The sequence below is a fragment of the Homarus americanus genome, unplaced genomic scaffold, assembly GCF_018991925.1.
Source record: "Homarus americanus isolate GMGI-L3 unplaced genomic scaffold, GMGI_Hamer_2.0 scaffold44060, whole genome shotgun sequence".
In the NCBI taxonomy this organism is placed as follows: domain Eukaryota; kingdom Metazoa; phylum Arthropoda; class Malacostraca; order Decapoda; family Nephropidae; genus Homarus; species Homarus americanus.
In genome coordinates this window covers 409,094-426,629 of record NW_024756871.1, presented here as the reverse complement: position 1 = coordinate 426,629, position 17,536 = coordinate 409,094, and the positions used below count along the sequence as shown (strand labels likewise).

At 43.0% G+C, this 17,536-nt stretch overlaps 1 long non-coding RNA gene across 2 annotated transcripts in view; it reads left to right on the top strand.

Moving 5' to 3' along the window:
* Positions 1–16,050, top strand: part of LOC121856990 — a 61,270-nt gene extending 45,220 nt beyond the window's left edge. For both annotated transcript variants that reach the window (XR_006087086.1, XR_006087085.1), the window contains exons 2-3: positions 748–1,069; positions 15,967–16,050. This is a non-coding gene — a long non-coding RNA (uncharacterized LOC121856990). The remainder of the gene's footprint in view (positions 1–747; positions 1,070–15,966) is intronic.
* The last annotated feature ends 1,486 nt before the right edge of the window (positions 16,051–17,536 follow it).

The window sequence follows — 17,536 nt, the reverse complement described above, 5'->3', positions numbered from 1 at the left end:
ACGATACTTGTGTGTGTGTGTGTGTGTGTGTGTGTGTGTGTGTGTGTGTGTGTGTGTGTGTGTGTGTGTGTGTGTGTGTGTGTGTGTGTGTGTGTAAATGTTTCGTAGTTCATGTTTTAATTGGTGTTTCAGACGTGGATTGAAATGTTACATACTGTACAGTTTACTTACACACAAACACTTCTTGGGGGAAGTTATTACTGCAGACACAGAATTTATTGAGACGATAAATTAGGTTTTATTTGTTAACGTTAGCTTTGATTAGGTTTGGTTAGATTAGGTTAGGTTAGATTAAGTTAGGTTTGGTTAGTTTATGTTAGGTTAGATTAGGCTAGGATTGTTTAAAGACTTTGTTTAAAGGTAATGTAGATAAGGTTATGGAGGCTGGCTCACGTTAAGCGCCTGGAGGAGGGTAAACACGCCTGGATCTCACTCTCCCAGCCAGCGCACAGCAGCGAGGATAAGTGGGAATTCCCCGTCAGTTAAACAAGATAACAAGTGTCGTATTTTTTGTTTTTTTCCTCTCCTCGAGATGCTGCTGGAGGAGTTCATGACGACGTTTACAATGTCTTAAAAGTTGGTAGGACTTGTAATGTTATGTGTGTGGTGGAGCAGTAGCAAAACTGTGCCACGGACAAGAGGAAATACTTTTCATACCTACCGTTTTTTTTTCTCCTCCTCGTACAACTTGTCCGGACCTTGAAGGCCAGTGTGTTTTGCTCACTTGTGTTATGTTCCTCTTTTCAGGGAAAATAAAATGCTTCTACGGGATTACAATGACTTGTGTTACTTCAATTAGACCATAGCATTTGAAAAGGTATAAATTATGTTTTTTGGTACAATGTGCTGCCATGGCCATTTTGTATCCATAATGAACGATAAGGAATAAGTGACTAGGTGGTGCGCGGATTAAGGACATGCAACCATGAATATGTACAAAGAAAGAGTCAGGGGACAGAATGTTTTGAACAAATTGCAAAGTCCCTCCAAGAAGGTGGTTGGCAAGCCAGCGCCCTTGAAGTCCAAGGCGGCGTCGCTGTTTAAGCTGGTCACCGTGGAGTTCTGTGACGTGAGTATCCCATTGTGTTCTTTACTATTTTCTTCGTTTTTTCTTCAAGTTGGTCACTGTGGAGTTCTGCTACGTGAGTATCCCATGCTGTTTCATTACCCGCATTTTCTTATGTGTATTTTTATGTTTCTGGTTGTAAAATATTTTTAATGGCTTCCCACAGTTTGGTTATGCAAGAGCTTACGGTGTTTATGTTGGCAAGGGGATACAGCGAGTGGTCTGTGTGTAATGTTAGCTAACGTTGTGTTGTTCTTAGGTCCACTCTGCCTCACTGTGTACTTTTTGCAGTCTTTGTCTCCCTTTGTTGACTGATGTTGTTGTTGATGGTATGATATATTACTGCGCTTTACCAACTAACTTCCATAAGAGCGTAATGTACCACACTATTCGTCAAGATTCGATTGATTTTAATTAACCTGATACACACCTTTCCTAACACAACTATTGATGGTTATTCTTTTTCGTTTTTTTTTATTTCGTATGATTTTCCCCCTGAACCCCAGCATAGTAACTTCTGCCAGATGTGTCCTAACCCGCCCCAGGTCGATCCAAATAGAAACCTGTCTGGCCTGTCTCCCGGGTCCTCTCGTCTCTAGGAATTACATCAGAACCTTTTTTTTCATTGCGAAGAACTCTCCATCTGTCTTTCCCTGTCAGAACCATATCTCGTCCCATTTTAAGAACCTGTCTGTTGCCCTTCACCCCCTGTAGAACCTCGCAGTTACTATAATCATAACTGCAGAGGTCCTATTAGCCATCCCTCCTCCTTTCCCCTTACATTAGTACACTTCTTAAGAACCTTCTCCTCTCTCACCTCCTTCATCCTTGGACCTCCTTCAACCCCCCCCCCTCCACCTCCACAAGAACTCCCCCTCGACACTACACAACAATTCTCTGTCAGAACCCCTTCATCCCGCCGTCACCTTTTCCCCAAGAACCTTTCGCTACCGTAACCCCCCCCTCCTCGTCGCCACCGCCAGAAGAACCATCTCCTGCAGCAACCCCCCTGCCACATAACTCACCCTCGCCCCAATCACCTTCCTCCCCTGCAGCAGAACCCGTCCCCATCCCCCGCCCCTGTCACCATCCTCCCCACAGCAGAACCCGTACCCCCACTCCCCCGCCCCTGTCACTATCCTTCCCTGCCACAGAACCCGTCACAGTCCAGTACCCACGACAATGTTCCGCCGTTCCCATGTCTGAATGACCTTCTTTCTCCTGAGACGTTCCTACGAGGTTTCCTTGGTCACGCGTTCATTAGCCTCCTGCACGTATCCGGTAACACATGTACTACCTCCCGTCGCCTGTGTCTTTGTGTCAGGTGTTGTGTGTCGTGTCGTGTGTGTGTGTGTGTGTGTGTGTGTGTGTGTGTGTGTGTGTGTGTGTGTGTGTGTGTGTGTGTGTGTGTGTTCCTCATGGTCTCTCTCTCTCTCTCGTCTGTGTGTCTGTCTGTGTCATAGCCACCCTTCATACGAACTAATTATCATACTCGCACATGAAAAATATCCATAAGTGAGGTTAAGTTAGGTTAGTAAAGGTGGGCATTGAAATGAGGAACTCTAGCCTAGCTTGTCAACCCAGAATGCCAGCCAAGACTGTCAGCACAGAATGTCATCATAGAATCTAAGTACCAGCCTCTTCATTATCGTCCGTCACCGTCACTGAGGAACACGTCGTTATCATTAAGACAAAGCTATTATTCCATTCCTCCTCTTTAGTGTTACTCCACATTTCCTCCTGCTCTCTGTCTCACGTGTAATCAAGCGTTTAACATTAAGTGTGGTCAACTTCATCATTCAAGAGTAACAGCCACGCTCAGCTGGTGTTAAGGATGACAGGTGTTAGGTAAAACAGGTGTTGCAGCACCATGGTCAAGGTGAGGCTGACAGGTGTTAGGTAAAGCAGGTGTTGCAGCACCATGGTCAAGGTGAGGCTGACAGGTGTTAGGTAAAGCAGGTGTTGCAGCACCATGGTCAAGGTGAGGCTGACAGGTGTTAGGTAAAACAGGTGTTGCAGCACCATGGTCAAGGTGAGGCTGACAGGTGTTAGGTAAAACAGGTGTTGCAGCACCATGGTCAAGGTGAGGCTGACAGGTGTTAGGTAAAACAGGTGTTGCAGCACCATGGTCAAGGTGAGGCAGGTGACCTTGGCAGTATCGGGTCTTGATGACAAACTTGCTCAGCAGAGGACCTGCCTGACGACTTGTCCGCCTTGTGTTAAAAATCTCATACGTTTAACCGAGATATTTTTTGTCAAGTAAATTTCCTTGATGTACAATATTCCTCGGCCGTCACCTTTTAACTGCATCAGTGTTAAGTGTTTGTTGCTTGTCTCAACAAATTTCATTTAAAATTGTTTCGGAGTTCGTTCAGGTATATTTATTTTTTGTATATATTTTTAATAAGTTTTCAAATATATGTTCTTCCCTTTGAAGCTGATTATGTTTATGTTGATCGCTTTCTTGATCATTTATTACATAATTTTGTTAAACTGATCAGTTAACTCGTCCTCAAAGATCACAATCTCTTAAACACATTATCCACTCCCTCCCCTGATCACTGCTACCACCACCACCAGCACCATAATACATTCACCACTAGTAGTATATCCGCAACTACCACCGTCACCATCACTACCTGCACCATCAATAGAGAAAACGGTTTAATACATGCACACACCAAGCCAGAGATCATTCTTAAGTCACATTGCTTCAGCCATTCTTTACCTTAAAAGTGTGATGGGTTGGTCAGGACCTGCAGCAGCGAGTGTAAGGTTTGTTCCCGGGCAAACAGAGGTATCGGTGACGTGAACAAATTGTTTACACGTCCGTAGTGGCCGGATGTCTGTTCAGGTGTCCCCAGCTCCTGTAATTGTCGCAGGCGGTGCTGACGAAGCAGGTGACCCGAGGAGAGTTGTGTAAAACATCAACACATTACCATCGATGGATGTTGCCTCGTTTTACCCATTAATGAGATGGGAGAGTGATGACGTAGGATAAAGACAAAGGTTTTAACTGAGGAAAAGATGGACAGAGGAGAGTGTGAGAAACAAGGTGTGTGGTGAGGGACGTCCTTTGTACAGTAGAGGGTTGACACAAGAGGATCAAAGCGGACCGAGAACTGATTAGGCAGCCTCTCAGTATGACTCTGAAGTCGCTCAGGTGTAATGATATAATCCCGAGCATAAATTAAGTATTTGTACCTGTGCCGTGTGTGGCGACAACCGAGAAAAAGTGTACCCAACACCCGACCGAACTGTATAATATTGCAACAATTTAGATCAGCTCCGCTCCAAATCTGTCAGATGCGGACCTCAGGCTTGTGTCCTCGTTAATGGCCGCCTGCTCATTAAATCACTCGTCTAAACTTGATGCGTGTCAGGTATACGCTGAAGTAATTATGAATGCGGCGACACAACACACCTTATAGAGTGTACACCACGGGGGTTGAAGGGGGGGGGTGGCGCTCAAGCAGAGATGTGCAGAACGGCGTCACTTGTTAAGACTGAACCTATTTGTGTCTTATACGACCTTGTGTTGCTGCTCTTGATCCCCGCGTTACCTTCCACGACTTGCTTTTCTCAATGTCTCTCCAACATCCTCATTTTAATTTGGTAATAGCTGGAAGCAGAGCTAAAATCTTAACCAGGACTTCATGAGGTAAAAAAAAAAAAAAATCCAGTTTCCAACACGACCTTCACAGATTTCTCACCCCAACAACAGACAGCTGCGAGGTTAGATTGATCGCCACCAAGTTAATTCAGAAACTGTTAGAACGTATGACACTGAGAGCGAGTTTGTCAGACGGTACATCTGGTAGCTGATGCATTATAAATGTCTCTCACACACGAGGGTACATTATGAGTCTCTTACCTCATATTTATTGTTACAAGAAAACACAAGTGTATCATTACTGTCATTGTACTCTACCTTTGGGAATCTGACACATGAGTATTACAAATGACTCTTCGTACTCAGTCTGGCAGAAAAATACCCAATATTTCACCAAGTCACAGTGGAGTTGGGTAAACGTATTTGAGGTTCAGGTTATGGTGGAGACAGACCGGATTTTTTGGTGGTGTTTTGAGGGCTTGTTTAAATGACGCGTATAATTTTAATGCTGCCACCGGTGTTAAGAGCATGGAATGTTCACAGCGATGGTGGTGGAGGTCGAGTGAGGAGGTGGTGGAAGTCGAGTGAGGAGGTGGTGGAGGTGCAGTGAGGAGTTGGTGAAGGTGCAATGAGGAGGTGGAGGTCGAGTGAAGAGGTGGTGGAGGTCGAGTGAAGAGGTGGTGGAGATGCAATGAGGTGGTGGTGGAGGTAGAGTGAGGAGATGGTGGAGGTCAAGTGAGGAGGTGATGGAAGTCGAATGAGGAGGTAATAGAGGTGCAGTGAGGAGATGGTGAAGGTGCAATGAGGAGATGGAGGTCGAGTGAAGAGGTGGTGGAGGTCGAGTGAAGAGGTGGTGGAGGTCGAGTGAAGAGGTGGTGGAGGTCGAGTGAAGAGGTGGTGGAGGTCGAGTGAGGAGGTACAACTAACAGATATCACCACAAGAACATGAAACTGATACATTGATGGATATTAGTTCAGCTGTGTACCCTTCCATCGACCACCACCAAGCTGTTAGACTACTAGTCGACTAGACCGGATTGTCTGCCGCTCCTTCCCTCACCTAACGCTCCAACACACACACACACACACACACACACTCAACAGGAAACAACCACGACCACAGTTACAATAGAATCCTGTAGGAGGTCTTAGGGCTCTCCATCTCCTCCTTGTTTGTGTTTTAATACTTTGTGAATTGTTACGTCTCTTGGTCATGGGATGTGTTCCACCACTCTCCTGTGTGATGAATTCTGACGCCTCTCAGCCTTCTGTATTGTTTTATCATTGATCACAAATCCTCTATTGGAAGTGGGAGGTGGAAGGGTACTAGTGGAGGGGTACTGGTGGAGGATGCTGGTGGAGGGGTGCTGGTAGAGGGGTGCTGGTGGTGGGATACTGGCGGAGGGATACTGGTGGAGGGATACTGGTGGAGGGGTACTGGTGGAGGATGCTGGTGGAGGGGTGCTGGTAGAGGGGTACTGGTGGTGGGATACTGGCGGAGGGATGCTGGTGGAGGTACTGGTGGAGGGCTGGTGGAGGGGTACTGGTGGAGGGGTACTGGTGGAGGGGTACTGGTGGAGGGATGCTGGTGGAGGGTTACTGGTGGAGGGGTTTGGTGGAGGGGTAGTAGTAGAAGGGTTACTGGTGAATTTAATTGAATTGGTTTGCAATAGAATGTAGGTAGTGGTTGTGGTGTAGTGGGTCCTGGCTGAGTCGGCTGACCCCAAACACCACCTCTGGCCACAACCACTGAGGTAAGCTCCCACGACCACTCCTATAACTACAACCACAACACTAAACAATATCTACCTCAGTGGTTGTGGCCAAAGGAACTGTTTTTGAGTCTACAGTTGGTCTGGTAGACTTCCGTAGGTCTACCAGCCTCTGTGTGGAGAACCATCTCCTTATGTTTGTTCTGCATGACAACTTGGCAAGCTTGTAGTTATGCCCCTCGTGTTGGTGGTGCGTGACGTCACAAAGAAATGTCCTGGGTTCACGTTTTCCATCACTTTCAGGATTTTGAATGTTTCAATGAGATCTGCCCTATTGTGCCTTGTCTGAAGGGTTGTTAGTCCTCTGGCCCTCATTCTACTTGGATAACCGAGATGACATAGTTCCGGAATCATCTTAGTCGCTCTGTGTTGCACCTTTAATAGGGTTGTTAGGTCTTCCTGGAGGTAGGGTTCCCATGCCTGTATACAGTAGTCCACACTGAGACGTATTTGAGATTACTTGAGATTTGTTTAGTCAAAGGAGCATAGTATTTTCTTACCTTTGTATTCAATGGTATGCTTTATGATCCCCAAATCTTGAAATGCTTTTCTCACTGTTGGGGCAGCAGTTCCGACTTCAGTTAATTATCTGTCACAACGACAAGACCTTTTTCCTTGTCGACAGTATCCAGGAAAGTGTCATTAACAGAACAGGTGTGATTAGGGTTGTTGTCCCCTCCGTGACTGTCTTGCAGTTCGTGATGTTGATGAGCATTTACCATTCTTGAGGCCGTTTGAGCAGGTCATGCAGGTTTTTCTGCATTTTGCGATATCGTCTTAACTTGCAACCTTCCGAAATGTCTTCGTGTCGTCCGCAAACTTGGAAATGTGTCGTTTTTAATTCACACCAAGCGAGACAATTTCTTACAAAGCTAATCCTCTACAAAATTGTTTTCACTGTTTTAATACCTGAAGATTAACAGATCCTTAGCGTAACTTTAGGTTTATTTTCATGATGTTTTATGTTTCACAGAGGAGGATGACAGTTGTTCTTTACAAGTGCAGAAAAGCAATCAAGTATTTCCTATAGTCATCCTTGAAATTTGAGCAACTTTCACTTTCTATGATCACCATTTTCTCTTATGGTTGGTCTTCAAGGGTGACTGCTGTGTGGAGTGTAACTTGACACCTAACCTCTGTCACTGTCCCACTGTCCCCTTCATTAAGTGATGTTGTTATTAATGATCAGTTTCAGGGAACATGGATTAATAAGAAAATATATTTGAATTAGTTTTGACTATCATTAATTATGGTCGTCTTGTTAATGTATTGATGCAAACTTTCTGAGGTGGATTACAAAATATACACTCACCTGTAATGTTTTTTTTAGAATATATAAACCTTTTTTTCATTTTCTGTCTGGTACCTGTCTAGTCATTTCTCTTTGGTCAACACGTTTGGAGATATTAACACCTGCTTGGGTAAGTAAGCTGCTCCATACACCCACAAGGCGCTGTAAGTGGTTGGTGTGTGTGTGTGTGTGTGTGTAATAATACAATAAATAATTAATTGAAAGAGCTTGCCAGAAGGCTGAAAATATACAGTTACATATTTGGGGAATGGGTTACGAATTACAAATAATATACAAGTAACATAAGTGACACAAACAAGACATATAATAACTAGATGGGGAAAAGCTCAAACTACAGTTCATTTCAACATAGTGACAGTGTAAGGAGCAGTGTGTGTGTGTGTGTGTGTGTGTGTGTGTGTGTGTGTGTGTGTGTGTGTGTGTGTGTGTTTTGAAGGGCCAAGTCATATCACCACCATCTTAAGCTGGCTCAGAGAGACTTCGTAAATCAATTATTGTCAACCCAGGGATCAATTATGTCTCTTCCCTTCTCTTCTCTTCTCTTCTCTTCTCTTCTCTTCTCTTCTCATCTTGGGGTAAATGTCATACTGAATTAACAGACCCTAAATGTGGTCTCACTATGGCCGTGTGCAACCATTCCAAGTTTTATGCATCTATATGGGTAATTACCTTCGCTTATGACCCATTATCTCATTAACCTTATTAACTTTATTGTTCAAGTTAAGTGATGTACGGTGTTCAGTGTACAGTGGAGTATGGATAGGGGGTGAGGTAGCGTGTACAGTGGTGTGTGGACAAGGGTGGACAGGGGCGAGGAAGAATTGATGTTTAGTGATGAGAAGCCAAACTTATTAGAAAAAATCATCCCCCGTGTACAAAAAAATATCCATTAGTCAGATAATGAAGAGAAGTGTATTAGGGTGACCTAACGGAGAATATTCTCTCTCTCTCTCTCTCTCTCTCTCTCTCTCTCTCTCTCTCTCTCTCTCTCTCTCTCTCTCTCTTTATTTGCCTCTAACCCTTATTTAATATCCTTCCATCTATATAAATCTGATCTCTTCTTAGTTTTTCTTTTTCTTTCTTTTCATCGTTTATCATTTATCTAAAAATTCTTCTTTGTCTTACTTTACATTTGCTTCTCCTTCCATGTTATTCTTCAGCACTTGTTTTCGTCGTGGTTCTCTCTCTCTCTCTCTCTCCTTTTGTTCTCCCTCTGTGTGTTTACAAACGGAGGAAGGCAAGAATGGGGATAGACGTGTGTGAGTAATTAGATTGTGCAATTAACAGGTATCCAAGCCAGGGTGCCCAATGCTGTCAGTTCAATTTGCTATCTTCAAACGTGTGCAGAATGACGCCAGCTACCTATATTAAACGAGTAACTTACCTCACACTCGTATTTGGTAACTTGGAATTAACTGTTAACTTATTCGGTAAACTTTGGATAAACTCGTATCTCTAAGCCTTTAATACGGTGAGAATTATATTAGTAGTGAGACAGTGAGGTAGATGATGAAGTCTGGAACAGTGAAGAGAAGGAACTGGTGGTAGAGTCGGTGTATTCTTGATGGGGGAATGAGGAACCGAGTCTCTCTCTCTCTCTCTCTCTCTCTCTCTCTCTCTCTCTCTCTCTCTCTCTCTCTCTCTCTCTCTCTCTCTCTCTCTCTCTTTCCTCATGTAGACACTTAATTATGTGTCTTCTTCAATCTTAAATTCAATAAATTCAGTGGATGAAGGCTCAGTGGATGAAGGCTCGGTGGATGATTGGTGGAGGATGAGTAAGCTGTCACTCTCGATGTTGTGTGACAGGTAAACATTGTCACCATTTATACACAGTAGTTCCAGCTGATGTGAGAAAATCGCCCAAAAGTCACGTTTATTCAATTTTCGGCTTTGTGGAATACTGTATTTAGAACGTTTATTGAGGAGTGTCAGATAGAAAAAATATATATATATACAATAATGATATACTTCTTAGATTTCTTATAAAATTTTCTCTTCAACCAGTTAGTTTCAACATTGTTCATACATCTACCTCTTCAACCGGTTAGTTTCAACATTGTTCATACATCTATCTCTCCAACCAGTTAGTTTCAACATTGTTCATACGTCTATCTCTCCAACCAGTTAGTTTCAACATTGTTCATACATCTAGCTCTTCAACCGGTTAGTTTCAACATTGTTCATACATCTATCTCTCCAACCAGTTAGTTTCAGCATCGTTCATACATCTAGCTCTTCAACCAGTTAGTTTCAACATTGTTCATACATCTAGCTCTTCAACCAGTTAGTTTCAGCATTGTTCATACGTCTATCTCTCCAACCAGTTAGTTTCAGCATTGTTCATACATCTAGCTCTTCAACCAGTTAGTTTCAACATTGTTCATACATCTAGCTCTTCAACCAGTTAGTTTCAACATTGTTCATACATCTAGCTCTTCAACCAGTTAGTTTCAACATTGTTCATACATCTATCTCTCCAACCAGTTAGTTTCAGCATTGTTCATACATCTAGCTCTTCAACCAGTTAGTCTCCACAGTGTGCAGGTCTGTGTACCCAAATGCAGACAGCCTGATCAAGTGTACTTCAGCAGGACCTTATTAAATTTTCTCTCCCCTCCTTACACTGTTTACCTCAAATACTCTTCAGTTCCCCACCTCTTTCCTTCCCTGTACTGCCACCCTCGCTCTCAACCTCCTCCCAGTCACACGTGTAAACACTTCCTTCCTCACGATCACTGCCACCACTACTTCCCTCCCTCGATCACTGCCACCACTACTTCCCTCCCTCGATCACTTCCACTACTACCCCTTTCTCTTCTCTTCCACGATCGCTGCCACCACTATCCATTCCACTTCTCTCCTTCGATCACTGCTACCACGACTTCCCTCCTTCTGTCACTGCCACTACTTCCTCTCCCACGTCTTCCCTCCCCACAATCACTTCCACCACTACCCCCTTCCTTCCCAAGACCACTGCCACCATTAACTCACTCAACCCGTCATCATCACTACCATTACTACTCTACCATTGCCACCACCACTACCACCACTATCCTTTCTCCTCTTCCACCACCACCACCCTTACCCCCTTCGTCCACATTCCTCCCTAACCACCATTCCCACCTTTATTACCACCCTTCCCCCCTATCTGTACCTCTGTCTCCTCCCTATCACAAACCCCTTTCTCCACCATCACACACACACACACACTCACACACACACCAAACAAATTCATGATTTCAATAACTGGAGGGCTTGCACAAGTCAGACCCTCCTCCTCTCCCATCCCCCTCCATCCCTCCTCCTCCCCCATCCCCCCCTGGCCAGCCTTTTACCTAGATGAATTTTTGGGGTTCCTAGATGAATTTTTGGGGTTCCCTTTTCCCCTCTCTTCGCTTCTCTACCATAGGACGAGTGAGTCAGGTACGATGTCAGGGTTTTATATGTTTGCTTCTGTGTGTGTGTCTGTGTAAGGTTGTCTCGTCTTTGATCTCCTCCCGATACACACACACACACACACACATACACACACTACAAGCAGGAAGGTAACGTCTGATATCGGGAAATGTTGAATAGGTGACACTATTGGCGTGAGACTTGTATGTGCGTGTATGCATATGTCCGCGTGTGTGTATCTTGTGTGTGTGTATTTATATGTGTGTTGTGTATATATGTGTGTGTGTCCTGAGTGTTAGTTATAATAAGTAACTCCATAATTGAGATATTTAGTCTTATAATTCACTTGGTTTTTAATAACAAGATACATTGTCACTCTTACTGAAATTCACAAGAGTGATTTAGTTTTAGTTAAGGCAGAGCTATTATTATTATTATTATTATTATTATTATTATTATTATTATTATTATTATTATTATTATTATTATTATTATTATTATTATTATTATTATCTTTTCGGTCTGTGTTTAGTTAGTCCAATTTCCTTCTTTTCTGACCGAACTGATGGATGGTTTTTCGTTGAGGGATTTTTATTTCACGTGTGGTTTGGCCAGGTCTTCTTCCCCTGTGTTCATCGTAGGTGTAATTCCTTCCAGATTTGCCATAATTATTCATCGTAAAACATTATTATCGAAATCAAACCACAACATATTTTTCACTCAATGATAATTTCAACTTATTACATCAAAGACAATTTTTTTTAATATATCTTCCGACACTTAGTGAGAAATACAACTCTTCACAAACGCTCATAACTCCTTAAAGTAAGTTAGAGCCGAATAAATCAGTTTCCCTTAGGCTTTTATCCCTAATCCACATTTTTCACCCTCAAAGGCGAAATGTCTTTTTTACTAGTGACCTGGGATAAGAGGGGTCCTGTGTTCGCTATTAGCCTGGGTAGTGGTAGAGGAGAGGAGGTGTGAGTCCAGCTGTACACTAAGACCATTTCCTGGTATCCGAGCCTTATGTTGTCTGCCTGAGGGGTATGTGATGTTGTGTTTATTGGTCCCTGTGTTGGTGGTGGTGGATGACGGGGGGTAAGGGTGTGTTTTTGTTTTGGTGAGATTGACTAGTGATGTGTGTGTGTGTGTGTGTGTTTATGTGTGTGTGTGTGTGTGTGTGTGTGTGTGTGATGCTTCTCCTTGTTCTTATTATTACTTGTGTCTTTCTTCTTCTCTCATCATCATCTTCTACCATCCACACTATCCCTCCCACCTCCCTACCACCTACACCTACCTTTCACACTCCCCATCCACAACTACCCATCCCATTCCTCTTCCACTTACCTTTTCCACCGTCCCGAGGCTTCTGAGGCTTCACTGTGTGTCTCTCCCTAGGGTAACAGCCAGTCTTGTAATACGCTTATGTTCGTCAAATATTCATACGGAGAAGCTTACGAGAGAGAGAGAGAGAGAGGGAGAGAGAGAGAGAGGGGGGGCAGACAGACTTCCATCATCCCCAAAAGGCTTCTAAACACGCCATTAGCATTACGATAAAAGATAAATATATGTGGGTTTTTTTATTTCACATTAACCCTTTTTGAGCGTGAGTTAAAAATATGGTCATTCATGTTTACAGACGAGATCCATTACACAGTAGCCGTCAGTGTTGGGCCCAAATGAACTCGTTATCAGATCTTGTATACCGGGAGTGACTACTGCTGCCATCATTACCTTTGTGTTGTAATTAACGTGTTGCTTTAATCTTGACTTTTTTTTTAATTACGGACTTTTTTCGTGTATATTTTAATTTTTGGGGGTAAGTAAATAAAACTGGTTTTTTATTTTATTTATTTGGTATTGATTTTAGTGAGTGATTTATTCTGTTTTTACATTTTTATTTATTTTTTATTCTTTTTTTAACGAAATTTCTGCTTCAGTGAAATTTCTGTATTGTCTAATTTATATTTTATTGGGTATTTTATTTTGACGGATGTTCTACTTTAATGAATCTAAAATATTTAATCAATTCTTCAGTATATCGAGTTTATGAGAAAAAAATGATCGTGTCAGTAAGGTATTTTGTCAGGGGGAAGGGAGAGGGAGGGAGGGAGGGGGTAAGGAAGAGTGATGGAGGGAGTGAGGGGGTGGGTAGAGGGAGGAAGTGGAGAGGTAGAGAAAGGGAAGGAATAAGGAGGTAGGTAGAGGGAGGGAGGGAGGTAGGAGGAGAAGACGGAATGAGAATGGAGGAGGAATAGAATGAAGAGAGAGGTAGAGGGAAGGATGTAGAAGGAGTGGTGGGGGGGGGGATTGAATAAGGAAGGAGAGAGAGAGAGAGGGGGGGTTGATGGGGGGGGTGAAAGTGACAACGCTACCCGGATTTACAACTCAGCTGGATGTCATTGTTCTTCCGTACGTGTGTTCTTCACGCTGAGAACTGAACAATGAACACCAGATAAAACTCACCGTGATGAACAATGAGCTGCGCGGGAACTGAAACCTTGGAAATATTTATCCCGATCTGGTAGTAACACAGTTCTATCCATCCTGTGATCATAATGACGTGAGTGTATTATGATGGGGATGTATAGATCGACCTTATTGTGTAGGTGTGTCGTGTCGTTTGTGTGAAGCTACGGGAGGAGTTATGGTAGCGAACTCTATTATGTAATATATATTTTATTAATTACAGTTTATGATGTATTTTGTAATTTAATATATTGTTAATAGATTTTGTAATGGTCTGTAAGGTGTTTTAATTATGGTATGCTGTAATATAAGGGATTCTGATGGATGTTATAGTGTTATGTTAATGTGTTTTAGTGTATAATATAGGACATAATGATATAGTGCCATATTAGGTTTGTTGATAGAGTGAATGACGTAACAGAAGGTCCAGGTGTATTTATAGGTTTAGTGATGAAACAAGAGACTATGGGGTATGTTACTGTTTGTTCACCTTTTGTCTGTCCGTATATCTATTATTTCTCTACTTAGGCCTACTATTTATTTTGTTTTAGTGTGTGTGTGTGTGTGTGTGTGTGTGTGTGTGTGTGTGTGTGTGTGTGTGTGGACTTCGTTATTCTCGTCGTCTCTAAGTAATGGTGAGAATGATACCTAATTGCCCGTGTTATGAGCCAGTGTGGTGATGTCGGGAACGTGTGTGAATGTTATTACCACGTCTAGAATGATGTAACCTCTTAATAACTCTCTGTATATATTTATTTAGATTCATACATACATATGTACACATACAAACATACGCACACTGTTATGTATACGTATACCAGGGTGATTCATTTATTAAAGGGATTATAATCTACCGTTTGATCATGTCATCGTCCAACTACCTCGTTACCGCTAATGAACTGCTGTACATTGCAGGGACAACCAGCAATAGGCGGAGCTTATCTGCGCAGTGAGGCGTAGAGTGTGCCCGTAGACAAGGTCCCCCCCCCGTCCTTCCCTCACCTCCCTCCCTCTGTCTCGCTAGGTTGTGTTGACAGTGGCCCAGCTGTGTGTGAGCTCCCGCGTTAAGGAATTTTAAAAACTCTTTCCACCAGACTGTGAATTTGCACCTTGTTGTAGTAGGTTTGTAAGCGATCTTTTAATTTGTTTATGTAAAGTAAATAATTATGTTTGTCTTTTGTTTAATATTGTGTATAGTCGTGTATGTAAACATGACCGTTTTACATACTCTCTGTTGATGTCTTAGTATTCATAGGGAATCCAGACTCATGGATACTGAGACCTCCCATGATGGTAAATTACATCCAGGTGCATCCACTCCATCCATAGAGTTAACTTATAAATAATAACATAAAATCAGAGCAAATTCATTACAACTTAAACAAAAAAGTATTGTGGTTATACCGGAGTTAAATGTTTGTGATGACATAAGGCCATTATTATCTAACACCACCTCGAGACCCTCACTGCTTGGGCGTGTTAGATCAGTGTGTGTTTATCACTATGAATCTATGTAATCCTTCGCGTTAACGTTAGTCTGATTTAGTATTAAGATAGTTAAGATAGTCCCAGGAGTGAAGGAAAGTGAGAGAGAATAGTTGACAAAATTAGTGAATGATGTGGGGAGGTTATATAATGTGGCGAGGATATAAGAGGATTTGTTGTTCAGTTGTTGGTACAGGTAGGCGGCTCAAGGGGCTCTGGTGGTGGTGTCTCAGGCGTACCAACACACTGACTTGTTTATGGCAGTTCATCGAAGTCAATGAGGACGTTGCTCTAGTTGAGATGATTGATGAGTTATGTGTTATACCAACACACACACACACACACATTCTCTCTATCCCCCTCTTTCTCTCTCCTCCTTCCTCTCGCCTCTTCCTTCCTTCCTTCTCTTTTAATCCACCTCCCTCCCTCCCTCCCTCCCTCCCTCATTACCTTCTTCCCTATCCCCTCCTTCCGCCTTCTTCCCCCTTCCTCCCCATAACCATTAGCCCACCATCGTTTTAGTTTAATGTACAAAAAAATAAAAAAGTCTAGTACTATGTAACAACTCTCGTAATGTAAGCTACTTGAGTACTTCCTGCTGTACATGGAGTCGCTCGTATGTACTTTTATGTATATTTCTTTGGGTCGTATTTATGTGTGAATTTATACTTTTCTTTCAACAGAGGGAATATTTTTTATGCACTTGTATTTTCCTGTAAGATAATGTTAATGCACCTGTGTACTTTGTTATGGGGGGTGGGGGGTGTCCTATGGTGTATTCTGACCACCCCCATCCCCCCCCTTGTGAGTGTATGTAGTCGTCCTAATGTACCTTTTTTATTCACTCCTGCAGTACACGGGGTCTTTCACCGTGGTGGGGCCCGACCAGGCTAGCCGAGCTGAATACGTCAGGACACAGCTCAAACAGATGAGGGTAAGTACCACCACTTTCTCAAGTACCATCTCGGGTTCAAGGACGACGTATTGTAGATCTTCTTAAGTAAGGCCTTAGTTTGTATATCTTGATTACGACCTCAATTATAGGGACTTCCTAGATCTTGAGTACGACTTCAGTTTCAAGGACGAGCTCAGTCTTAAGTACTACTTCAATTATAAGTGCGACCTCAAGTCTTAAGTACGTCCTTATTATTAGGTACGATCTCAGTTTTAAGTAAGACCTCATTCTCAAACACGACCTTAGTCTTCAGCACGACCTCAATCTTAAGTACGACCTCAGTCATAAGTACGACCTCAGACTCAAGCCCTTCCTTTAGTATGATGGCATGTGAACTTAACAACAAGATCGACCATAAAACGGGAAATTGAAAGCAAGATTTAAAAGTTTATTTCTCTCTCATTTACTAATCCTGTAACGTGATAACAAATCGAACTTTTCCCAAGGTGATACCGTTAGCGAAAACTGCCGAGGTCGACTATCCACATTGGGCCTTAGAGATCCAATTAAGCAGTCAATTAGCTGAAGAAGAAAGGTGCAATTAGTGAGGAGTGTTGAGTAGGAGTGGGGTTGGGGGGGGTGGAGATTGTAGCAGATACGAGAGCAGATAGATAGATAGATAGATAGATAGGTAGGTAGATAGATAGATAGATAGATAGATGGAGGACAGACAGACAGACAGGTCGATGAGACAGGCAAATCATTCTTCTCGTCTCTCTCACTTCACTCTCACACATTTTTCTCCCTCTCACTTACCTCTAACCCAGTCCTACCCCTCTCATTTCTCTCCCACTCACCGTCAGAGGAAGAGTTGAGAGACAAGGAAAGAGGAAAAGGGGAATGAGAAGGAGGTAGGGTGAGGGAAGGGAACGGAAATTAGGAGGAGGAGGAGGAAGGGAGAGAAGAAAGGAGGAAGGATGAAGGAGAATGCAAGGGATTGGAGAGGGAGGAAGGTTGATAAGAACGTGGGGGAAGGTTTAGAGAGGAGGATTGTGGAGGAGGGAGATGGAAGGAAAGGAAGGAAGAAGACTGGAGAGAGGAGAGTCACTACTACTACTACTACTACTACTACAACTACTACTACTACTACTACTACTACTACACTTACAACCACCACTCACTACCACCACCACCACTACCGCCAGCTCATGACACAGGTGCCAGACCCACACCATGAGCGACCATCAGCCCCACTCACTCCCCTCATCACTACTTTAAAGACCTCACCACCAGCTCCTCAGGCGAGTTTTATAATGAAATTTACACCACAATGACCTATAACCCTCTTGCTGTCTTCATTATAACATACCAGACGTGAGGTAGGTAATTGGGAGACATTTACACCTGGTCTGGTAACACTGCCGAGGAGCCAATCGCCTTGTACTTGAGGTAATGAATTAAAATACTTGCGGCGAAGAGGGAGATGATCCACCACATCTCACAAGACCGAAAATCCTATGGTAAAATG